Source organism: Cyanistes caeruleus, chromosome 1, assembly GCF_971803275.1.
Source record: "Cyanistes caeruleus chromosome 1, bCyaCae1.hap1.1, whole genome shotgun sequence".
In the NCBI taxonomy this organism is placed as follows: domain Eukaryota; kingdom Metazoa; phylum Chordata; class Aves; order Passeriformes; family Paridae; genus Cyanistes; species Cyanistes caeruleus.
In genome coordinates, this window is record NC_141701.1 from 121,490,801 (window position 1) to 121,496,877 (window position 6,077).

The window sequence follows — 6,077 nt, forward strand, 5'->3', positions numbered from 1 at the left end:
CATCTCTGTACATAGTCAGTCCCAAACTGAAATCAAGAAATCAAAACTTCAGTTTGCTTAATCTGTGAGCTCTCTGGAACACAGCTCATGTTATTGCCATCTCTAGAGACAATACAAGCACACCTGAATAATTAGTGGCACTCTTCTTTTTGATGCTGTCCTTTGATATTAGCATTAGTCTCGTCAAAAACAATAAGATACCTTTTATGATATGAGTTTAGTTCGTGTTAAATGCTCAAGGCAACAGAGAAGTGCAGTCTATTGAAAACACTTTTGAAAGGCAAGTCAAGAGAATAATGCTGTTTTGTACCCTGGAAGCATAGCTTCAACTGATTCCAAATTCTGATGACTCTACAGACTGCTTAAGTCTTACCTTTGAAATTAATAAACCCAAAATATAAATTCCTGACAATTCATATTTCAATATGACCAAACAATTACAGTTTAAAATACATTAATTGTACCAAAAAAATACTTTAAAACATCATTCAGTGCCAAACATCAAAACTGACAAGTAACCTTTGAGTTACAGAATTCAGGAAGATGAACCCTTGCTATGAACTCAGTTCTAGGTCCCTGTGCAGCTTAAGATGTGCTGCTACATCCATAATGTGTCCCACTGATTCCTTTCTGTGCCAGTGACTCACAAACAAGAAACTGAAAAATAACACAAAAGGAGGCAATAAGGAAAAGAGCAATACAAGTCTGCTTTTGCAGAAGTAGTTACAAACTCATGGTGCAGTTAACTTGTTTTGACAGTGAAGACATGAACAGCACAAGAGCAACTTCAGCATATGCATTAAGTGAGTAAAAATTGCAAAGCAACAGGTAAGTAAGTGGGCAAAAAAAAGCTGGAGAAGCTACGATGGAAACCACAGCACCTCTATTTATCTGCTTTAACCATCATCCTTCTCCCAAAAATCTAATTTATTAGGGCCTGATAGAGTAACAAACAGTTTCTCCAGCACCTTGAAGCTCAGGCTCCATCCTAGCCTGCCCCTGAGCACCACCAGCTGCTCCAGGGCAGCAGAAGTCTGCTTGCTCAGCCCATCCTCCCCTCCTAAAAGCCTCTTGACATCTGTCACACTGGTCAGTTCCCATCTCATCCGTGAGGAGAGCATGCCTTACACTGCCTGTGTGCTCCCAAGAGACTCACAAGGCAGACATTTATTTAACGAGTTCATTTGTGGCTTTATGAAGTAATTTATACTTCCTTAACACAATAAACTCCTTAAACTTCACAGACTTCATAAATCTGATAGGGTTTGGATTTGCTCCAGTATGGAAAAATGGAGAAAAATTGTCATTGTGGGGGGTTATTTTCCTGTTTTTCAACACTAAAGCCATGTTATGAGATGTCACTACTTGATTTAAATACCAAAGTTCTAAATTAAACTCCTTCTGTATACAGAGTGAGCAGTAAATTCATATCAAAACCTTTTACTTCTCTTTCATTATTTCCTTTGCAAAAGGTTTTAAAATATTTTAAAATAAATTTTTAAGCACTCTGTGATGACAAATATTTTGTTGTTTACATTTGTTTTTAATAACACAAACACATGGAAATTGAAAGTTATGATATGCATAAGACACAAACTTTAGCAGGTAATCTGGGAAACTCTGAATTCTCTTTGCAGAATATGCTAGTTAAGTAAACAGCCACAATAGTGCTATAGATACCACTTGTGACAACTAAGTCTTATATAATTGTTTCCCTAACATCAAAACAAGGAAAAAAATAATCCCATTCTCATTTGAAGCGGAAACACCTAAGCCAGCTGAATGCCTGTATCAGTTTTCACAAAAATTACCTTCCTTAATAAACACAGATTTAGCAATGAACTGTGAAGTTAGTTGCCAACTTCCTCTTCTCTTTATGCTAGCATGATTTGCTCTCAGTCTTTTTCTTTCCCCTACTAATCTTTGAAATAAACCTTGACCTTTCCAAGCTGCCCAACAGTGGATTTCAGATGCATTCAGGTTGCTGTGCTTGAAATCTTTCTGCTTTGATGTTGATGGGAGTTTTGTCGCGGGCTTCAATCGGGAAGAGATTTCCGTCTCGGCGGGGGAGTTGTGGTTCCATCCCTGCCCCTATTCATAACTGCTGCCTCTCAGGATCAAACTGAAAAGATAATCACCAGCCTGAAATCCCAACGCTGCTAACAAAGTACTAGCAGACAAAAAGAATACTTCTCATCTTCCTTTCATTGCCATTGGTATTTACACACAATATCTGTAATACTGCAGCATAAATGGCACACACATTCATTCCCTCTTTGAAACTTCATTTTCTTCCATAAAAATGCAGGAGTAATAATTAAAAACTGTTCTGTAAAACCTGTTTGGCTTTCCTGGTCTTAAATTTGGGTTTCCCCAAGCCTGAGCTATGGACATGGACCAGTACATTCTTCTCCCTCCAGCCAAAATTTGGACCTGCATCTGTACATCAGAAAATTTTCCACAGAACTGAAGTATTTACATTTAAAAACATGTTATTTTTGTGAGCCAAACCTCAACATTTTGGAAAAGAAACCAAAAGAGTCAAGATCAGGACCAGAGGCACGACTCGAGAGTTGGAAAGAACCAGGTACAAAACCTTTAATCCATGATGCTGCCTTTCTGTACCAAGTGTAAATCCACCTTTGCTATAAGGAAGAGTTTCCTAAGCAGTTTTAAGGGAAATTTTATTGCAAAGATAGGAGTCTGGTCTGGTTTACAGTCTCTCTCTCTCTCCCTCTCTCTCTATCTCTCTTTTTTCTTCTAAGTGTTCATATAGACTCAGTTGAAAAGCTGAAAACTAAATACTTCATGTTAGTCCCAAAACATTTACAACACTTAAATTGCCCTGAACATTTTGTACCTGCTCCTAATTCTAAGTGTCTTCTACATATTGTTAATAAGGCAAGAGATTTCTAAAGAGCTTTATGACATGTACACTAGAAGAAGGTGCTTCTCTTTAAGAAAATCTTATACAAGTAATTGCTTTTATAGTTTAATCCTAATAACTCTTACATGACACATTATGAAATCTTGTATACAAATCTTTAATGATTTACATTTCAGAAGCAGTGCACTTTTAGGAAGACTCGTGCAAAATTAAATATTCCTTCTCTTATTACCTTCTTATGAGCTTTCCTCTTTTATGAGCTGTAAAAGTCTTTAATCTTGCAACTTACTAAACTGCTTTTACATCATATAGTCATCAGAGAGCTGATCTGAGGTGATGATTCCTTGTGTGCCCAGCTGCTGGTGTGGCAGCTCCACGTTGTTGCTCCCAAAGGAGAGGCGGTTACTCATCACTGCCCACGGGGGAGGTGACTCATGCCTCATCTTTCACAGTGACGAACCCTGGACAAGAAGAACATCACCTTGCACCGTACTGGGGATGGCTCTGGAGACTTGAGCACAAGGAAGAATTTATTCTTCATGCAGTAAACAGTTCAGATGACAGCAGTCACATCCATTATACAAAAGGCAACAAAAAGAAAGGAAGAGTGACATGCTGCACAGAGCTAAGCCTCCAGCTCCAAGTCACTTCTGATGATTGAGTTAGAAGTAGGATAGCTACTTTTTTTAAGGAGGCATTTTAATAAGAGCTATTTTGCATAAGCTGTCTCTGGTGCCAGTTAAAATATCATTCTCTTCTTATTTTCTCTTTTTTTTCCTGCTTTATCACAAGTATTCAAATATAAAAACCTCTTCTATGAAGACCACTGTGTGCTGGAGCAGTGTTTGAGCCAGCTCTCCAAACTGGAGGTCCTTGCTGCTGCTCTCCATGCCGAGGCACTCTGTGGTGTTCCTCATAGCACAGACAGCCTTCTGCACCACCTCATGTGGCACCCAAATCAAGTGATGTGTGGGTTATTGGTTTGACAATTCCACTGCCACATTTCTCTTTAGACAGACAAAAGATGAGGAGGGCTCCAGCTGCCCATCAGAGCTCTCCAACAAATGATGCATAATAGAAGTCAGAACCTCAGCATGTTTAGTTTGGACAGAGTGAAGAAAACATCACATATAAATAGGAAAGTTTCAAATCCAAAAAAATGTTTTCCAGAGAACCTATACTGCACAAACATACATATTCCTTGTTCTTCCTCCTAAACTTGCTTTTCCCTATGGATATTCAGTGACCTTTCCCAAGCCTCTGGGATTGGAAATATGATCATACACGTAATCTTTTGAAAACCATCCCTGGATATGCCTTAACACCTTTCATCAGTGCCATATTTTAATATACATAATCACATTTAGTCATCTCTGCTCTGCCAAAAATCCATATAGTCTTATCTTCCAGAGAGCCTGATTGGTAGGTAACAGATATAGAACCAGGGTCCTCCTCCCAGATACCAGCAAGTTGCATTTAGGAGAGACAAGGCTCTCACAGACTTAGCTCCATTCAACTGTGTATACTTGACTCTTTAAGTTAGTGAGAACTGGAAAAATATTTCTGACAGCGTAATTTCATCATAAATTGTGTCTTCATGTCCAAAAATAAACTAACTCTTCAGAATCTTCTTTGCCAGGGCTCCGTATTTAATGACTTGGCAGCTCTGCAAGTTGCTGTGAATTGCTCTGCTTGCTCAGAAACACAGCACTGAAATTTTCATTGGAGAAAGCTGCTTTTATCCTACCTGAAAGAATTAACAGCCATTACTGAGTACAGGCCAAACTGAGAGCTGTCTGGGACCTTACCAACAAGAAACTGGGTAATTCTGTCACACCAACAGGCATATACAGCATTAAGTGACTCCTGAAATGAGGCTGTAGCCCACTGAATGGTGTAGGGTAGAGGGCTAAGAGGGACAGAGACAGCTCCCCAGCAGAGGAATAATCTCCTCTGAGAAGGTCAGCCTACTCATGGCATAGGTCAGCAGCTGGAGGTAAGAAATAGCAGGAATCCCTGCCATAGCATAAGCATGACTCCATTGGTAGAAGGACGGGAGGGGGAAGGGGAGCTGTGCTTTCCACAACTAAAGCGTTCACAGATTTCCCTGTTGGACACTACGGTCATGAAAACAACTCATTTGCTATAAAGATTTTAACTGGGACCGAGATTTACACAGTTCTTGTATTTCTAGTTCTCAACATAGATGTCACAGAGCCAGTACAGCAGAGAAATCAATGACCTTTGTCTAAGTAAATGGCACAGATCTTCAAAACCGTACACAGTCAAGGGAGGAGAGGGCAGGAAGACGATTGACACTGTAAAGCATCAGTATTTCTACCTCTTGGTTTCTATTAAAGTTAAACTGTTCTTAAAATGCATCCAGCTTACTGGATAAGAGATACAAGTGGAGCCTCACAGTGATGCAAAGAAAAGGTGCACAAATAATTAATTTTTGAATCTGCTCTGCTGGTCAAACCAAGGCTGTAGAATCAGCTTGAGGTTTTGTCCAACTCCTGTTCCCTCAAGAAAACAACCAAAAAACTTTTTTGTTTCAGACCGACGCTAAAATCCATCGAGAGACGACATTCTCACTGACTTGGCTGCTGGTCGCTCTTCAGGTTTTCAAAATAACAAACCCTTCAGAACTGAAAATAAGGAACGCAACCCCGCTGCATTTTCCCACTATCCCACCCCGGCATAGGGGGAAAGAACACGCTCTGGAATTCCCTGAGGAAAGCTCTCCATGGGCCGGCAGGAGGCACCCGCGGCGGCCGCCGGCGGGACCGAGGAGACAAGGGAAAGGGGCTCTGCCGGGAAAAGGGGGGCTCTGCCGGGAAAAGGGGCTCTGCCGGGAAAAGGGGCTCTGCTGGGAAAAGGGGCTCTGCTGGGAAAAGGGGCTCTGCTGGGAAAAGGGGAGCTCTGCCGGGGACAGGGGGTCAGGGCGGCCCCGCTCACCTGCCGCTGCCGCTGCCGCCTGGGGAGCCGCGCTGAGGGCTCGGGACGCAGCTCCGCTGCCGCCGGCTCAGACATTTATTGCCTCCACACACACACCCCTCGCCTCCCCGTCCCGAGCCCCAGCTCACCGCGTCCCGTCTCCCTGGGGATGGTGTTCCCCGGCCCCTGCCCGCCGGCGCAGCGCGGGGCCGGCGGAGCGGAGGCGGCCCGGTCCCCCCGCCCGGACGGCCCC

The 6,077-nt window shown here is 42.3% G+C and overlaps 1 protein-coding gene across 9 annotated transcripts in view; it reads right to left on the bottom strand.

Annotated features, from left to right (window-relative positions):
* Positions 1–6,077, bottom strand: part of DNAH11 (dynein axonemal heavy chain 11) — a 42,317-nt gene extending 36,240 nt beyond the window's left edge. For 7 of the 9 annotated variants that reach the window (XR_015277339.1, XR_015277337.1, XR_015277342.1 and 4 more), the window contains exon 1: positions 5,974–6,077. The gene's annotated coding sequence lies outside the window, so the exon portion shown is untranslated. Of the gene's footprint in view, positions 1–5,845 lie in introns of all 9 variants that reach the window. The other 2 variants (XR_015277340.1, XM_086854348.1) reach the window with 1 other exon arrangement.